Source organism: Triturus cristatus, chromosome 5_1, assembly GCF_964204655.1.
Source record: "Triturus cristatus chromosome 5_1, aTriCri1.1, whole genome shotgun sequence".
NCBI lineage: Eukaryota > Metazoa > Chordata > Amphibia > Caudata > Salamandridae > Triturus > Triturus cristatus.
The window spans coordinates 579437135-579456979 of NC_140587.1; the positions used below are offsets into that span (position 1 = coordinate 579437135).

Here is a 19845-nt window from a genome sequence, read left to right on the forward strand (position 1 = left end):
TTGATTCTGGGGACCAGTTTCTTGGTTGGATTGGGAGCATCTCTAGCTCCCCTAGAGCTAAGGTGCGAGTTAATGCGCTTTTCTCTACCTTTTCCTGTGTGCTAGGGCATGAGACGGTGATGTCCCCTTCACCCTCTTTTGTTTGCTCTGTATATGGAGAGCCTCGCCCAAAACATGAGGGCACATCCAGATATGTCGTCACATTTGGTGGTGAGCAATATCCAATTAGCCTGTATGCGGATTACATGATTTTAGCCATCTCATACCCTTTGACTTCTCTCCCTGCCTGAGATTAACGGGTGTATTTTTTTGGGGAGAGGGCTGGGAGAGAAGCCTCACTTACGAAAAAATCTTCTCCACCGCTCTACATGCGACCGTGGCCTTGCAGTACCTTCACTCCTGCGGTACTACTGCGCCTCACAACTACGAGCTCGGGTGGAGTGGAGTAGACCTCACGGAGAAACACTGTGGTCTCATGGACCAGGCAGTTGATGGCTTCCATATTTGGGCAGAACCCCGGCTTCCCAGGAAACCTAGGGTGTGGGGACTTTTCTCTCGCTGGTCACGAGCTCTGTACTCTGCATTTGGAATGCAGTGGTGTTTAAAGCTAGTTTGACAATTTTCCCCTCACTAATGTCGCCTATCTTTGCCAATCCGCAGTTTGCTCCCAGGGCTCCAGCCCTACCGCATTCGACGATGGCTCAGAAGGGGATGCAAACAGATTGACGGTCTATTTGATCCGCAGGGGATAATTCCCTTTGATCAACCAAAAATAGACTACGGCTTATTAGAAGTTGACCGCATTCAGTACCTCTAGATACATCACTGGGTGCTACACCCTTCCATCCGTCCCCTTTTGAAAAATGGCTAATCTTGCAGCAGAATGAAAAACGACTCCTCTCCAAATTGTATACTATTCTTGGTTGTAAGGAGACCACCACCTACTTTTCAGCGCAGAGGCGTTGGCAGGAGGAAATCGGCAGACCCCTTTCTGCTACTGAGTGGGCAGACCTATTTTACCGAGCTCGACACAAAACATGTCTAGCACAGAAACTGCATTCCAGATTGTGTCCTACTGGTATCAGACTCCGTTGAGTCCAACACTCTAAGAAATGTTGGAGAGTATGCTGTGGGATGGTTTACTGACCCAAGCTCATCCGTTTTTGGGATCAGGTTTTAAACGACCTAGACAAAGCCTTAGCTACTTCATTCCACGTTTTTTTTTATCTATACTATACTTGGGCTTCCTAATCCCCAGACTTTCCCCCTCTATTCTCGCAGAGGAAAACACATGGCATTGGCATTAGGTGCAGCACAACAGGATGTTCTGGCGCTTTGTGGAACTGATAAGACTATATTAACATGCTCATTCCGCTAACAACTATTTATTCATGTCTTGGTCTTTTGCCAGTTAATACTTTTACAGGCACACACCGTCACTTTAATACTCCCTGGCACCATAGTTCCATTGGTTGACCAGCAAAGTGATTATATTGGTATGTTTAGCGATTTTAGTATTAAGTGTCTGAACACTTGATGGGGCCGAGTGTATTTGATAGACATGGCCACACCAGCCATCACTGGCTGGACAGCACTTTTGCATGCATCATCACTTTAGTACTCATTAGCACTTTAGTTCCATTGGTTGGGTAGTTAAGTGATTATATTGGTTTGTTTATTTATTTTAGTAGTGCTCATTGTGTCTTAATGTGCGACAGGGCAAAGTGTACTTGATAGGCACAGCCATACAAGCACTCACTAGCTGGCCAGCAAAGTAAATATAGACAAGTTAAGTCACTTTCAGTTCTACAATGTACATATTATCAGCCCTATATTGTCAAATCAGTTTTCGTCTGTTTTTAAATAATGTGCGTAATGCTTTTATAAGTTAATCATGGGCTTGTGTAATGGCTTTAATTTACTGTGCCCTTCATTGAAATAGACCTACAGTAGAATGACTGTTTATTTAAATTCGTAATGAGTATTTTTGCTCGACAGGGAGAGATTACTCCAGGATGAACTGCTGCTCCCTTCGTTTTTCCTGTCTTCTCAGCCAATGATGATCTATACATTTTGGCAAGTGTGAGGTAAGCCAGAATGACTTTAAACTAGTTTCTTTGCGGAAGCAGTGTTTAGGATCAAGTAAACCCTGTGTGCTGAGTAACTCTAAGAATACAAATGTGCAGGTTGTCATGTTTGATTGGCAAGGGGGGTAAACCAAATTGAGGGCGTGAGTAATGGCCACTGATGGTGACATTGTGTTTGAATGCAACATTAATGGATTTCACTCTAGTGACATCCTAGAATAGTACAGCTATGGAGACGCTGAGACCGTTGAGCAGTCATGTATATCTTGTTGTTGAGGTCATTTTGCAAAGCTTAGTGGGGTTTCTGCTTGGCCGCGTTTGTAGTGTCATAGTGCACCAGTACCGTTCTACTTTGAGAATTGTCTTTCAAAAGTTTGCTGGGTCTTTAAGTCGTCAAACAGCCAGCAAAAACTGAGGGGCAAAGCAGGCGTGTTAATGAACGTAATAGTTGTTTACATTGTGCAATACAAGTTAATTTAAATCCCAGGGACATTTTATTTCTGGCACCAATGATGACTATCTTTTTGCCGTTTACCCATCTGATACTTACTGATGAGTCTTTACAAACTCTGATGTGCCGGAAGGTTTCATACAAGCGAAGAATAAGGATCCGGACTATTCTCTAAGAGTACCTTCCTTCTCTCAACAGGGAGAGTTCTCAAAGGGGTCAGTGGCTATCTTCACCGTTTTCCGGTGTCTTACCAGCCTGCAAATACCTACGCAGTGGATCCAGTGTTTTAAGGTAACATTGCTTGAATTTGAACTAATGTCTTTACTGGAGCTGCGTTTAGAGCCAACACGATCTGTTGATTCACAGATTAGACTATGTAAATGCCATGGAGTTTAAAAAAAATTACTTGCAGGGGTTTGCTTCCAGGTGGCTTTTGAAACTGCACCCGTGGAGTATCGTCAATCATCACACTAATGGAGAGTGGTAACTGGCCAGAATACATCTCTGGTGAATTTCAGGAAGTCCTGGCCACGTAATGCCCCTCACATAACGAAATTATGCAGCTAAAAATCTGATATTGGAGTACATCTTAAGTGTTCCATTTGGACAGACCGTGTAATGTGTATACATTTTTTAACCGAGGCACAGATCCCCCTAATGTGACTACTGTACTGTTTTGACTGATGCTTGGGTCTCAAGAACAACTAGAACATGAGCTCCAAGGAGCCTGTTAATAACAATGAAGGCTAGTAAAAATGTGTTCGAGGCATATGAGCTGCAGATCACACACTTGGGATAAGATCGCCATCTGGTGTTGGGCTCGGATGATTGCAGGTTGTTGTTGTCTTTGGAAGAAGCCTTTTGGTCACGAGATAGGTGACTCCTCCTCTGGACAACAGTGCGCATGGGCATCCACTCCATCCTCAGATTGTTTTTTTCCGCCATTGGGTTCGGATGAACTTTTCCCCTCGATACCGAAACCATCGAGGCCTATTGACAAACCGGCATCTAAAGCTATCAAGCTTAAAGATTCCATCTCGGCACCGAAATCTCCACCGGCCCCGAAACCATCATCGGTACCAAAACAACTGTCTAAAACCCAAAAAGACTCTACTGATCATCCAAAACATAGATCGGAACCGAGAAAATAGACACCAAAGCCACTTGCGGACAATGAAGAACTTTTTCACCCTGATCCGACGCAAAAAAGGATTTATATCAAAAGCTGGTCACACCTTCTCCAGCTCCCATAAAGAAGGACTCAGCCACCTCACCCATTTGTCCTACCTCTCCTATACCACCTGTCGCCCCCCCCACCTGCTTTTCCTCTACCATCTCCTTCACATACACCACCTCCACAGGATGATGATGCCTTGGGGGAGGGGGTGATCCGGATGACCTTAATGATCCTAATGATCCTTTCACACTTCCGGATACGGTACCCTTAGACGACTGGGCTTACCCTCTACCTGATATTCCTGATCCTACTACATACCCCTCACCTCCAGATGACCATCTAGGGTTTGGGCAGCTGATAAACAGGGCAGCGCTTTTCCATGGCGTCACCATGCATTCAGATACACCCGAAGAAGACTTTCTTCTTGACACATTCGAACAATCTCAAAAATCAGTTCAAATCTTGCCCATGATTAAGGGAGTCATAAAACATGCCACAGAGGTTTTTAAAGACCCCGTCAGAGCTAGGGTTCTTAACCCTCGAATTGAAAATAAATATAGACCTGCCCCACAAGATCCCGCTTACATTAAAGCACAGCTCCCTCTAGACTCTTTAGTAGTTTCAAACGCAAGAAAGCGGGCTAACTCCCAAACAGGAGACCCACCGCCCCCAGACAAAGAGTCCAAGCTATTAGAGGCCTCGGGGAAAAAGAGTTGCAGCACAAGCTGCTAACCATTGGCGTATTGCCAACACACAAGCCCTATTAGCCCGATATGATAGGGCTCATTATGATCAGTTAGAAGATCTTTTACAACACCTACCAGATCAGTACAAATCACAGGCTAATGACCTCATACAAGAGTGAAAACTCAAATCTAACGCATCAATTAAATGTGCACTAGACGCCGCGGACACTGCTTCTAGGGCGGTCAACACAAGCATACTTCTTAGACGCCATGCATGCATACATATTTCAGGCTTTAAGCCAGAAGTACAAACAACAATACTTGGCCAACCATTCAAACAAGAGCAACTATTTGGACTCGCAGTAGATACTGCACTTGAAAAGATGAAAAAAGATTACGAGTCTGCTAAATCAATGGGAGCATTAGTCTCCACACCCACGAGGCTCCTTTCGACGCTCCTTCTATAGAGGACAAGTGGGTAAGACAAATTATCCAGTTTGATTACTGCCTCAAACTCACAAACACCCCCCCCCCCCCCACCACCACACATACCACCCAAACACCGTCCAATGTCACCACACCATCTTACACTCCTCGAACAAGAAATTCGGTCCTTGCTTCAAAAACCCGCAATAGAACCAGTTCCGCTCCAACATCAGGGTACAGGAGTATATTCTCTATACTTCCTAATCCCCACAAAGGACGAGACGTTAAGACCCATACTTGACCTCGGACTCCTAAATTAGTACATACACTCAGGTCACTTCCATATGATCACTCTTCAACAAGTGCTCCCACTACTTCAACAAGACGATTTCCATGAAGGACGCATACTTTCACATCCCCATGTATCCTGCTCACAGGAGGTACTTAAGATTTGTGGTAGATGGACAGCACTATCAGTTTACGGTCCTCCCATTCGGAGTAACTGCACCCAGGGTATTCACCAAATGCCTAGCAGTAGTAGCAGCGCAGCTCAGGAGACAACAAATCCAAGTCTTCCCATATCTCGACGATTGGCTCATAAAAGCCAATACTTTCGACAAATGCGTTCTCCACACTCACCACACTATTCCAACCTTACACAACTTGGGATTTACCATCAACTATCCCAAATCTCAACTGCAACCCTCCCACATACATCAATATCTGGGAGCCACCATAAATACCTCCAAGGCCATAGCTTATCCCAGCACAGCCAGGATAGCCAACATACAAAACCTCATCTTAAAATTTCCAACTCAACACTCTCTTCCAGCAAGAGTGTTTATGCAACTATTAGGCATGATGGCATCATGCATCTCCATTGTGACTCACGCACAACTTCAAATGCATCCCTTGCAAGAATGTCTAGCACAACAGTGGAACCAGGCTCACAGACAACTTACCGATCTGGTGTTGGTGGACAGTCGCTCACTTCGCTCACTGAAATGGTGGAACACCATCAACCTGTCCAAAGGGAGACCGTTCTTAGAGCCTCTTCCACAAGTAGTGCTGACAACCGACGCATCTCTCACAGGGTGGGGAGCCGATCTCCTACAACACACCACTCGGGGCAAATGGACCACTCAACAAAAACTGCTCCATATCAATCACCTAGAACTTCTAGCAGTGTTCCTAGCACTCAAATCTTTTCAAGTACATCTAAGGAACAAGACTGTCCTCATTCGCACAGACATGACGACCATGTATTACATACAAAAACAGGGGGGGGACACATTCTCTTCAACTGTCCCAACTTGCACAGAACATTTGGAGATGGGCAATTCCCCAAAACATCTACCTGCTAGCGGAACACCTTCCAGGGGTTCACAACCAGATTGCCGATCTCCTAAGTCGACAGACCCAACAAATCCACGAATGGGAATTACACCCCAAAGTCCTACTCCCATTCTTCCAAAAATGGGGCTAACCAGACATAGACCTGTTCGCCACACACAAACGCAAAATGCCCAACCTTCGCCGCCAGGTTTCCACACCCACAGTCGAAGGGAAATGCAATATGGATGAACTGGTCAGGCAGATTTGCGTACGCTTTTCCGCCTCTCCCACTCATTCCATTTGTGGTACGCAAGCTCAAACAACAGTCTCTAAAACTGATACTAGTAGCTCCCACTTGGGCACGTCAACCCGGGTTCACGACACTTTTGGAACTCTAGCTAGTTCCACATCAAAACTGCGCCTTTCCCCGGCTTTATTAACCCAGAACCATGGAGAAATCAGACACCCAGATCCACAACAACTGAACTTGGCGATCTGGCTCCTGAAGTCTTAGAGTTCGGTTACCTCAATCTGCCACCAGACTATGAATATTATAAAAGAAGCTAGAAGACCTACTACTAGGGCATGTTATGCTGCAAAATGGAAAAGATTTGCCATTTACTGCACTAACCATAATATACGTCCACTGGATGCTTCCATCCAAAACATAATTTGCTATTTACTACACTTGCAAAGATGCAATTTAGCGTATACATCTATACGTCTACACCTAGCGGCGTTGGCAGCCTACTTACAAAATCGACAACACTTGTCACTATTTAAAGTACCAGCGATCAAAGCCTTCATGGAAGGTCTTAAAAGGATTATTCCTCCCAGATTACCACCTTCTCCAGTGTGGAATCTCAATATTGTTCTAACTAGGCTCATGGACCCCCCATTTGAACCTATGCCTAAATGCCAACTGCAATTCCTTACATGGAAAGTGGCTTTCCTTATTGCAATCACATCCCTGCGAAGGATAAGTGAGATACAGGCTTTAACTATTCAAGAACCATTCCTACAACTACATCGTAACAAAGTGGTTCTTAGGACAAACCCAAAATTCCTACCAAAAGTCATTTCCCCTTTCCATCTTAACCAATCAGTCGAGCTGCCAGTCTTCTTCCCTAATCCAGACTCAATAGCTGAGAGAGCTCTTCATACCTTAGATGTTAAAAGAGCCTTGCTTTATTACATCGACAGAACCAAACCTTTTCGCAAAACCAAACAAGTGTTTGTTGCTTTCTCTCCACCACATAAAGGCAACCCCATTTCAAAATCGGGTATAGCCAGGTGGATAGTTAAATGTATCCAAATATGTTAACAAAAAGCTAAACGCACTCTTACAGTTCCCCCTAGAGCGCACTCCACAGGCAAAATAGGGGCTTCCATGGCATTCTTAGGGAACATTCCCTTGGAAGATATTTGCAAAGCAGCCACATGGTCTACCACACACACCTTCACTAAACATTACTGTGTTGATGTGCAATCCAAACAAGCTTCCGTAGGCCAAGCTGTCCTAAAAACTCTATTCCAAACTGCTGCAACAGATACAGGTGACCACCGCTAGGGGAGACACTGATATATAGTCTATCCTAAGTGTGTGATCTGCAGCTCATATGCCTCGAACGGAATTTGCTACTTACCAGTATGCATCTGTTCTTGGCATGTAGAGCTGCAGAGCCACACACGCCCACCCACCTCCCCGGGACCTGTATCTGTTCCAGCATTGTCTTAATTAGACATTACACATGGACATCCTTTTTCTTTATTCTTATGCACTCCATCATTTCCCATCATGGCGAAAAACAATCTGAGGATGGAGTGGATGCCCATGCGCACTGTTGTCCAGAGGAGGAGTCACCTATCTCGTGACCAAAAGGCTTCTTCCGAAGACAACAACCTGCAATCATCCGAGCCAAACACCAGATGGCAATCTTATCCTAAGTGTGTGGCTCTGCAGCTCTACATGCCAAGAACAGATGCATACTGGTAAGTAGCATATTCCTTACTAAGTTCATGCAACTCTGATGGAGTTTGTTTTCTGGCATTAATGATGAACACCTCTTTTGCCGTTTACCCATCTGACATTTGCTGATGAGACTTTACAATACTGAGATGACAGAATTTTGTTCTTAAACAGCCCTTTGACTCTGATATATTTGGAATTTCTTGATTGAAGCAGTTTGTGATTGTTTTTTTTATTGCAGCGCCCTCTGTCGCTATCCTCTTTCGATGGAACTTTCCACTCCCTTCACTCAACGCCAGCAGATGAACCGTATGAAGGTAAAAATTAAACCTGGGAGCTTGTTTCTTTGCGACACTGTACAGCATACATGTGTTTCTGTAGCGGTTTGGCATTTTTAAATAAGATGTATTAAAACGTGTACAGCATGACAGAAACCAGACTCGTAAGTCCAAGTGGTTCTCACTGCAAAAGACCTTTTTCAGTGTTGAATTTCCACGTCTGGCACCATGAAAATAATCTGAATTGTGAAAATGGTTCCAACTAGGGGCAGGAGAAAGTATTTTAGTCAGGTGTTCACTGTCCATTGGTGTTTTGCTCCTGTCATCTCGCTTCCCTCTGAAAAGTTGTGTAATTTTCGTGCAAATACCAGTTTGCTTCATTGCTTAAATCGATAGTTCGTTAGCATAACAAGAGCTCTTGCTTCTGTTGATAAATTTCCTTAGACATTTCGTACAAAATCTGTTTATCGCTTGTATGGTTTTGGTTGCGTCATAAGAGCTAATTGGAGGTACATGTTGGCGTTCATAAAAGTTATTTGGTGCCTTTATTCTGGAGATTTCATTTGTGATGGCCGATAATCTGTTAACTTCCCCAAGTTGTCCTCTTCACCTGCTGTCCGTTTTTGTTACTCCATCTTTCAATGGCTTACTCTGTTGTGTGCTGTTATGAAACTGGTCTTCTCCATGTTGGCGCCATTTGCAGCAGGAGTCTTTTGCCTTTCTGAGAGTCACCTAGAGTTTGTACTTTAATTTCTGTTTATAAATGTCCCAATGAAACTGAACATCACCTGGCCAATGGCCTTAACTGTCAATGAAGGTATATTTTACTCCGCTGTCTTGTACCATTAGCTGAAGATGCCACCAAAGAGTTTTTTCGGGCTTTTGTGAAGATTTTTTCCCCATAAGCGTTTATAGTTGAGTTTACATCATTTAGACCAAGGTCACACTTTAACAATATAAGCTAGTAGGGCAGTTTTCTGGTAAACAATACTTATCCTGCAAAGGTGGTATTATCTATTCACTTGTGACACCGCCAGCTGTAATGTGAGATTTAGAAATGGTGAGCTGCGCTTTAAACGTACGATATACCATGCATCTTTCATATGTCCCTGACATACAGATCGTAAAAATATCCATATTGATGAAGAAAAGCAAAGGCTTAGGAGAGAATTTTTACTTCCGCCGCAGCTGAGATTAACATGAGCTCTTAATGTAACACCTAAAAGGGACGTTTCTTTCCTGGCATCAATGATGATTCTTTGTTTGCCGTTTACCCATCTGATTGTTCAAATGGTGAGACTTTATAAATCTGATTTTGCCAGAAAGGTGTTGAGCATTGAGCAATAATTTGCTTCAGTTTCTCCAAATGTAGAACACGATTTTCTTTAACAGATTACCTCAGGATGAGCTGCTCCATTTATTGTCCCGCCCGTGTCATCCGACTGAACCATTTTGTTTTCACCAACATGGCAGTTGAGGCATTTTAAGGTAAACCACATGCATCAGGTTGATTCTATTAAATAATTGTGTTTGGAACAACCTAGCTCTATCCATGAAATAACGCAGGAGTGGGTGGTTTTCTCCAACCTTTGAGTATTGGGGAGTTCCTTGAACCGAGGCAAAGCTGAAAAATCAAACTCCATGTGCGTATCTAAAACGATATTTGAAATTTTAGATCCACTCTCCCATGCCTTCCTTGTCCACAAATGTAATTGGTACCCAAGCCATTTGGCACATGGAGAGGATGAAGAACTTCATGTTTTCCCCCTCTGTTGCAGTGGATGCGCTTGCAAGTCTGTGATGAGCCTGATTAGGTGACTTTCTGAAGGTGCAGCCCAGGAGTAAGCATTCAAGGAACTTCTTTGTTCGAGGCATATGAGCTGCAGATCGTACACTGTGCATTAGATCGCCATCTGGTGTTGGGCTCGGATGCTTGCACCTTGTTGTTGTCTTGGAAGAAGTCTTTTGTAGTCACGAGATAGGTGACTCCTCCCTTGGACGATAGTGCGCATGGGCATCGACTCCATCCTCCGATTTGTTTTTTTCCTCCATTGGGTTCGGATGTAAATTTCGCGCTCCGGTTCGAGAACTTTCGACGTGCAAACACTCTAGAACTCTCCGGTACTGTTTTTGATCTCGTTTATCTTCGAGGCGCATCTCAACTACTCTATTCCGGTCGTCGACACGGGCCGCTGGGCCTATCGACTATGTTCGGGCCTACAGCTCATGGAAAGGACTCCATTCAAAAAATGCCCCCTTTGTGGAGCGAAATTCCCACACAGTGACCATCACAAGGTGTGTAACCTGTGTCTCTTGCTAGAACATGACGAGAACACTTGCCAGGCCTGTGCCTCCTTTCGATCAAAAAAGACCATCCGTGATTGCCGAGCTCGACGACACATCATGGCGCAGAAAGCAGCACCGGCGAACTTCTTTGACGAAGGCCCAGATGTCCTAGAGGAAGATTCCGAAGACCTGGAAATCGTGTTCGAAGCAGACGACTCAGACGACCACATCACTCCTGGTCAACAAGTGAGTACAACTGCCCCCACCCCCACTCCACCCGAAAAAGAAAAAAAAAAAGCCCTGGTCAAGACTTCGCCCACTGGCCCCAGTTGCGACCGAAGACATACTTCAGAAGCCCCGCCCTCTGCTTCGAAGATAAAGGACACGCCTTCCGGTAGCTCAGACCGAGCAAACTGCATATTCCCGTCCTCAAAGCGCCTTCGGCTCCAAAGCCAGGAGAGCAACCTACTCCCAAAAAGAAATTGGATTGGCTCCGACCACTTAGACGCCGAAACCAAACTCTTCGGATCCGAAACCAAACTCTTCGGATCCGAAACCAAACCCTTCGTATCCAAGAGATTTCAGTCTCCATAGTCAAGCCAAAGTACTCTAAAACACCTCCTAAGGCCTCGGAGCAGAAATCTCAACCCCGTTCGGGCTTGAAAAAGCCGGCGCCGGAGGCGGTTATCGTGGAGGAAGAACTTTTTCGACTGGATCCGGTGGATAATCTGTCTTACCCACTTGTCTGTGATGGAGTTTCAGACAGGCAGGAACTGTGAAAGCCTTCCCCCGATCGGAGTGGAATGGTCTGGGGGAGTGGAGGGAAGTCACTGTTTATTAGCGGGGGGGGGGGTGCGAGTGTTATTGTTACCTCGGCCTCTCCCTTTGTTGTTTTTCCCTATATCCTCCTCTAAAATAGCCTCTATTGGATGTTTATGTTGTGTTTTTGAAAGAGGCAGTGTCTGTTCCCATGTTTTTGGATGCTCCTCTATAAAAGGAACGACGAAAGGAACCACGTGTGGATGGAGACTGTAAGGCTTCCCACACTAGATCTATAATAGAAGCTTCTGTAGGCCAAGCTGTTTTTAAAACACTATTTCAAACTACTGCAGCGGATACAGGTGACCACTGCTAGGGGAGACACTGCTGTACAGTCTATGCGCAGTGTACGATCTACAGCTCATATGCCTCGAACGGAAAATGCTACTTACCAGTATGCATCTGTTCTTGGCATGTAGAGCTGCAGATCTGTGCCCGCCAGCCTCCCCGGGACCTGTATCCGTTCCAGTATTAACTTAATTAGATACATTCACATGGACATCTCTTATACTTCTTACGGACGCCATCATTTCCCATCATGGTGATAAACAATCTGAGGATGGAGTCGATGCCCATGCGCACTATCCTACCAAGGAAGGAGTCACCTATCTTGTGACTACAAAAGACTTCTTCCAAGATAACAAGGTGCAAGCATCCGAGCCCAACCCCAGATGTCAAAAGTCCAATGTCTGCTTGTCCACCCTAAAGTGAGATGTGCTCATAGAATCCAACAGCATCTGTTTTTTTTCTGTAGTTTCGCATTTGGAAAGTATAAAAATATTTTATTAGTTGATGAAATGTACAAATATTGTAGTTGAGCCAGTCTGAAGTCTGGGAGTTGTTCTTCAGTCACGAGTCGGAGTAGGTTACTCTTGCCAGCAAATATTGCATGTGAGCAACTTTAACTCCTTGCTCATCTTTTCCTCGGTTCAGTATGTGACTTAATTTTGAGTAAATCTGCATACAGCTTGCATGCATTCTTTGTGGTGCATTTTTATTCCAGGCAGAGGTTGTTTTTTATCTGGTGAAGGGCCTTTGCCGGTTCAATGATTTCACTTTGCCGTTTACCCATCTGCATATAATTTTTTTTTTTTTTTGAAAACCTTTATTAACCACAGGTGCATCAATTGGCAATGTACAGTCCTGCGCCAGAGCATCAGGTCGGCAATGTTTGAATATACACAGTCAGATGATGAGACACAGCCATTTAGCCGACAACCCGGAGGTCCGGCGGCGGAGGTCAGCTGAACATATGTAGAGGAATTGGGTGTGTACATTGCGTATAAGCGAGTCAATGGTGCTTTTCTGCTGTTTGTCGCGTCGCTTCTCCTCTAAAGCGCATTGTCTGCGAGTGAGGGGGGGCGCTGTGTACCAGCCCGCAGCGCAGCGTCAACCAGCCCCTAGGCTCATAGGAGGAAGTGCGCTGGGCGCCGGGTTGTCCGTCAGGTGCCCTGATTTGCGGGCACCGGAGTCCCGGTGGCCCGTGCGTGGCGTGGGCTGGAGCGCGACAAGGAGGTTGCAGCATAGCTCGCAAGGATGCGCGTGGCGACCGTCGCTGTGTTAGAACACGGGGTCTGCCAGGGAGCTGAGCCAGTCGCCGAACTGCTCCCCGGGTGCGTAACATAAACATAGGGGTCAGGGCCAGGGTCGAAAACTCGGGCGGGGGCTAGAATAGGAGGGGTGGGGGGGGGGGGGGGGGGAGTGGAGATCTGCCTGCAGCAGTGTGAAAGGAGATAAGAGCTGCCCAGCGGGGCGAAACCGGGCCGTGTGGGAGGCGCGTCGAGTGGCCGGTCGCGAGGGGGGGGAGAAGAAGAGGGGGGGGGGGAGAGGGAGGGGGCCAGGGGGCCATCGGAGGGGAGGGCCTAGGGTCCGCAGCGCTTTGTGTTCGCAGTCTAGGACTGCCCGCTCGCGTGAGGGAGGTGGTCCTCCGCGTCTAGTGTGGGGCATCTGCGCGGGGCGGAAAGATTCTGGCTCCTTGGGTGTGCCCATGACCCAGTAGTGTGTGCGCCCTCTCGAGCAGCAGCGGCAGTAAGGCCCGCGCGCCATAGCACAGAGCAGGGGATATCTAACAGTAGCAGCCTGCCGCGCAGTATGCGAGGTACGCCAGGGGAATAAGCAGGCAGAGGGGGCCGGGAGCTATCCCCGTCAGGGTCTCAAAGATGTCGCCATCTAGCTAGTAGTGTGTCGATGTCCACCCAGTGTTCAGGTTATCCCTCGGGTTCGGCAGGCCGTCTGAAAGGTGGCAAGGAGGCCATCCCAAAGGTGGGTGATGGGGAACTGCCTGAGTCCCGCAGTTTCCTCACGTAGGAGCACTGCACTTTCCGCTTGCGCCCAGTTTACGAAAGAGGCCCTCCAGTGCCTAATGTGCGGGGGGGTCGTCGCCTTCCAATGCTTGGTGAGCAAGCGTTTGGCCGTTACAAGCCCCATGTCCCAGAAGCGCGCCTGCACCTTATTCGCTTTCGTGCGCTTGTATAGGCCTAAGATACATGCCTCCCACGTGCGCGGGAGCCGTCCATCCGCACCGCGCTCTATCAGTGACAGCACGTCGCCCCAGTATGCCTGCACGTCAGCGCAATGCCAGAGCATATGTAAAAGGTCCGCTCCTGGTGACGAGCACCGTGGGCAGGCGACGTCCGTCCGCGAGAAATATCTATTGATCTTCTCAGGGGTGAGATATGCTCGCTGTAGTATGTAATATTGTATGAGTTTGAAGCGGGGGTTGCGCGGAACATTGGTCGGGCTAGCCAGTATCATCGCCCATTCTTTGTCTGTCCAGTCTCTGCCCCTATCCGTCGCCCAGCGTTCCCTCAGCATCAAGGTGGACAGTCGCGAATGCGCTAGGAGCGCCTGCACCAGCCAGTGTATGACATGTGCGCCATTTCCCATGATATGCAGATATTGGATGAAGGTATGTGCCGGCGGCTCCGTCGCCATGTCACCCCAAGAAGCCGAGAGCGTCTGCATGAGGGAGGCATGCAGGAGGAACTGTCCTGCCGGGAGCGTCGTACCTTCGGCCAGAGCGGCGAACGTCAGCAAGTTGCCGTCCTCATACAGGTCACCTAGCGCATCTACTCCTGCCTGTTCCCATCCTACCAAGTGGGCCTCCGTGAGGGGTCCCGTCGGGCCAGGCATGCCCAATAGTGGTAACTCTGGAGCGTACGGTGTGGTCGTGCATGTGAGGCAGAGGCACCTCTGGAAACACCTGCGCGCCACTGCCAGGTAAACCTGGGAGGGGCAGGGCGCACGAGTCAGCGGATGGAACAGTGTGTGGACTTGCGTCCGTGTCCAGGCAGCCGTATGCGAGGCAGTGTCCTCTAGTTGCTTGCCGCTCAGCCACCCCGCCACCCATTGCATCTGTGCCGCTAGATAATATAGCTCCATATTGGGGACCGCTAGGCCCCCAGCGTCTGTGGGCATGTATAATTTGGCCAGCGCTACACGCGGCCTCCCCTTGTTCCAGATGAGGTTGCGCAGCAATATCTCCAGGTCGCGGAATAATTTGGCGGGTACATACAAGGGTAGGTTTGCGATATAGTACAATAGGCGGGGCAGCACTATCATTTTAGTCAGTGCCACCCTACTAGGCACGCTGAGGGGCAGGGTGTTCCAGTAGCTCACCTGTGTACGCACAGATGCGATCGCTCTGAGGAGATTCCCGTCTAGGACGTCCGCCGGGGCTCTGTAGATCCGAATCCCCAGGTAGCGGAAAGTGGTGGGGTACCACCGCAACCTGTCCCCTCCCAGTCGGACGTCGCACTCAGGTGTCTCCGGGTCAAAGGGGTAGGCTCCCGACTTGGCCCAGTTAACCCTCAGGCCCGATATTGCCTCGAAGGTGCGGAATACATCAGCGAGGGAGGCAGGGATGGCGGTCATGTCTCTGACGTATAGTAGCAGGTCATCCGCATATAGGGACACCGTGTGCAAGCCATCCGTCAATGGGATTCCCCATTCCAGTCCGTGTGTCCTAAGTGTCGCAGCCAGGGGCTCCATTGCCAGTGCAAACAGCAACTGCGACAACGGGCAGCCCTGGCGGGTGCCCCTGCGGACCCGGATGGCGTCCGAGAGGATGCGGCCCGTGCGGACCCGGACGGTCGGCTCGCTGTAAAGCAGGGCGATCATGGCGTTGTAGCCCCCCCCCCCAGCCGGTATTTCTCTGTTACTGCTCTCAGGTACGGCCACTCAACGGAGTCGAAGGCTTTCTCCAAGTCCAGTATCAGGCATCCCGCCCTTGGCCACTGCTGCGTGGCGTATTCCTGTACCCGGAAGAGCCTGCGGATGTTGTAGGAGGTATGGCGTGTGGGGACGAATCCATTTTGGTCCCGATGCACAAGAGCTGGTACATGAGGGGCCAGCCTCCTGGCCAACGCAGAAGCAAGGATTTTATAGTCTGTGTTTAGCAGAGCCAATGGGCGGTAGGAGCCCACTCGCGTGCCGTCCCTGCCTGGCTTAAGTATAGAGACCAGCGTGGCTTCATTCAGCGTCGGGGGCAGGGCAGCTCCCTCCGCCGCCGCCGCATACATTCGCAGGAGCTCCGGGATTAGGATGTCCGAGCCAGCCTTGTAGAATTCAGCCGGTAGCCCGTCCGGGCCCGGTGTTTTCCCGTTAGAGAGCTGAAAGATGGCCTCTCTAAGCTCGTCCGCCTCCAGCGGAGCGCCGAGTTCATCCTGTTGAACAATAGTCAATTGCGGCATCGGCAGAGGGGAGAGATAGTCTGTGATAGCAGTGTAAGGGACCGCGAGTCGGGAGCGGTACAATGCGGTATAGTGGACAGTAAAAGTGTCATGGATACCAGCTTGCGTGTACACCAGTTCCCCCCCCCCCTCGCCCAGTATAGCCGTCACTGGTGCAGAGCGGGCGTCCCGTGCAATCAGCCACGTTAAAAGCTTGCCTGGTCTGTCCCCAAGGCGGTGAGTCCTCGCCGAGTGCGCGGCATAGTTAACATTGCGAAGTCGCTCCAGGAGGCGCGCATGTTCCGTGTGGGCATCATGCAGTGGGCCCCCGTCTCCCCCCGCAGCTTCCCCCTCTCGCGCAAGCAAGTTCGCTTCCAGCCTGGTAAGGTCTCTCTAGCTGATGTCTTATCTGCCCCTGAGTGCGCAGGCAGTGGCCTCGTATCACGGCCTTGAAGGCGTCCCACTCCACCCTCGAGTCAGTTGCTGTGCCAGCGTTGTCCTCAAAGTATTGCGCGATGCGCTCGAGCAGGGCAGCGCGAAAAGTCGCATCTAGCAGCAGTGCTGGCTGCAGGCGCCATGTGGGGACAGGGGGGTGTGAGCGGGCCCAGGCTATGGACATAAAGTGTGGATTGTGGTCTGAGTGTGTGCGGCCCATGTATTGCGCGTCCGTCACATGAGGTAGGAGGTCTGTGGATGCCATGAAGCGGTCGAGGCGGACATGTAAGTCGTGAGCGCCAGAGTAATAGGAGTACGTCCGCGTCCCTGGGTTGCGCTGTCGCCAGACGTCGTGTAAGTCCCATTGCGCGGCCCACTCCAGCAGCGCCTTCGTGGCTCCCCTGGTAGGGGCGTTAACTGGGGGCGGGGAGGAGCGATCCAGCGTGGTGTCTAAGGTGCAGTTATAGTCGCCCCCTATGATCCACGAAGAGTCGTGCCAAGTAGCCGCGCCAGGAAGCCAGCCTGTTCAACATTTGGGGAGTAGATGGACATCAGTGTGATATATTGGCCATCTAGCCTGCCTCGTGCGGCCGTGTATCTGCCCTCGCTGTCTATCGCAGTGTCCGTGGCCTCCCACGGGGTCCCTGGGCGAATCCATATTAGCGTTCCGCGAGCAAATGAGGAGTATTCCGTAGCATACAGCTGCCCTCGCCATCTACGATGGAGTGCCCTCACCTCGGTCCCATTCAGATGGGTCTCCTGGAGCAGCGCTACGTTAATCTTGTGCCGCTTTAGGTACGAATAGATATGGTAGCGCCTAGCCGGTGTGTGCATCCCCCTGACATTCCAGGTGCATATTTGTGTGCTAGCCATGGTAGTTCTGTGTGCGGGGATCTCCCTCAGCCCCCAAGAGCGCATCTCCCATCTCGAGGGTCCCCCAGGGCCAACGGCCCGCTCCCACCGCGCAGCTAAAACGGGTGATGTGTGTGCAGTGTCGTGATCTCCAGCAGGGTGAAGGGAAAGGGAAAAAAGGGTGCATAGAAAGCCGGAACATGGCAACTAAAAGAGAATTTGTAGAATACCAAAAGGTCGGCTGTACAACAGGTCGCCGTCCAAACACTCAAGCGAGCTTACGAACTATACAGTCTCGGGGGGTGGGTAATGTATCTTCTGAGCAACAATGGAAACAATGCAGATTTGGAAGCGCCTCGTATGCCTCCCGGGTGCTGCGTATGTGCTGCTGTCGGCCGGCAGGCGTCTGAGGGCCATAGTTCAAGGCCGTAGCAGCTGTGTGCCCGGCCATCAGGTCAGCGGGGGCTGGAGCGCCCGCGGAGGGGGGGGGCACGGGCATGTCCCCTCTCAAGTCACGCCAGGAGTAACAAGTCGACCATGCGGCACCAAAGGGCGTCTCTGCATGTCTGTAAATCGGGTGTGCAGGCCGTGTGGTCATAAGTAGAAAATGTACTCAGTGTCTGGCTCCGTGGGTGGACCCCTCATAGTGTCGACGGCAGTGGCGCCAGGGCCCTTCAGCAAGTTCAGTCCCGCAAGGGGGCCACCCAGCAGGGATTCCGGCGGGTCGGCGGCTCGCGTCAGGCGGCAGCCCATCACCGGGGCGCCTCAGCCGAAGAGGTCCGCCGTTTGCGGTGTAACCTCCGGGGGTCCCCCAGAGTCTTGTGTGTCCGGGATGCCGTAGATCGCCTCGTCGTCTGTTGAGTGTGCCGTCGGGCTGGCGTCCGGTCGAGTCGACGACGCCGGGGAGTTGCTGATCTCTGCCACCCTGCGCAGGGCGTCCCGCTGCTCCTGTTGAACGAGGTCCACTGGCGGGGAGCGGCTCGACGCCCCCCCGGTTGGCGGCGGCGTGGGCGACCCGCGGCGGCGTCGTCGTCTTGCTCCCCTCGTTCTCTCCATCGCGCCTGCACCCATCGTCCGTCGTGGCGCATCTGGCATCCCGCCATCGAGCCAGGCCTCCGCTTCCTCGGGGCTCGTAAAGAAGTGGGTTTTGTCGTGCGCCACCACCCGCAGCTTGGCCGGGAAGAGCAGCGAATACTGGAGGGCCGCTTCGCGCAGTCTTCGTTTGATCGTTAGAAAAGAGTGTCTCTGCCTCTGCACTCGCGCCGTGTAGTCCGGGAAGAACATCACTGTCGCGTTGTCAATGGTGATTTCCCCTAAGGTTCTGGCTCCTCGCAGGATGGCATCGCGGTCTCTGTAATTGAGGACCCGGAGGAGAAATGGCCTAGGGTTAGAGCCCGGAGGAGGTGGTTTCGCGGGCACGCGGTGGGCCCTTTCCACCACGAAGTGCGGGGAGAGTGTGTCGTCTGGTAGTAGGCCTCGTAGCCAGTCCTCAACCTTGCGGACAGGATTCGCCCCTTCCCATCTCTCCGGAATGCCCACCAGGCGGATATTGTTCCTTCGTGCCCGGCCTTCCGCATCCTCAGCCCTGCCTTCTAACAGTTCCACCCGATGCAGAAGGTCCTGCACCCCGGCTTCTGTCCGTTTCGTCGCCGGCTCGACCTCTGCCATGGCGCCCTCCAGCGCGGTGGTGCGCGTTTGCAACTTTTTATGATCGGCTCTGAGGTGCGTTAGGTCGATTGCCACACTGTCTATGCGGGTCTCCAGGGAGGTGCGCGTCTGCTGCAGCGATTCCTCCATCCTCTCCATGGCCGCCAGGACGCTGTCCAGTTTCGCCGTTACTTGGTCAGCATCCATCGCGGGCGTCGCCGTCTCGTGCCGTCTCCTCTCCACTGCCGCTCCCGGTCCGGAGCGGGTTCGCGCCCCTCTAGGCATGGTGCCGGCGGCGCGTGCAAGACGCCCCCCCCCCCCCGTCGTCGAGGGGGGTAGGGGGGTTCTGCTCCGTCGATACTCCACTCCAATGCAATGCAGGGGGAGCGGCCCACCTCGCCCTGTCTCACCGTCGCAGCCAGCCAGGCCGTGCCGCCATCGCCACGTGTTCAGGGGTCCCAGCTAGTGAGGGGTCCGGTCGCAGCTGGAGCAGCGCCCAGCGTCTCCCTCCAGTCCGCAGGGCACTCCTGTGTCCCTTCTCCCGCGTCGCCCCTCACCTCGGCTCGTGGCGCAGGGGTCACGTCATGTGGGTGTCCATAAGGCCCAGGTCGGCGCTCCCACAGCGGCTCCAGGGCCCACGGGCGGCGGCAGCAGCGTGTAGCGGTGCGTCGTGTTGCTGAATCGCCAACTCCAAAGGTGAAAGCCGCCTCAGTGCGTCCACTGTCCC

The 19845-nt window shown here is 50.7% G+C and overlaps 1 long non-coding RNA gene across 6 annotated transcripts in view; it reads left to right on the plus strand.

Annotated features, from left to right (window-relative positions):
* LOC146831217 (uncharacterized) overlaps nt 1-19845 on the plus strand; it is a 158376-nt gene that overhangs the window by 121237 nt on the left and 17294 nt on the right. For 5 of the 6 annotated variants that reach the window (XR_014961527.1, XR_014961532.1, XR_014961531.1 and 2 more), the window contains 3 exons: nt 1999-2087; nt 2737-2829; nt 8373-8448. This is a non-coding gene — a long non-coding RNA (uncharacterized LOC146831217). Of the gene's footprint in view, nt 1-1998; nt 2088-2736; nt 2830-8372; nt 8449-12632; nt 12782-19845 lie in introns of all 6 variants that reach the window. The other variant, XR_014961530.1, reaches the window with a different exon arrangement.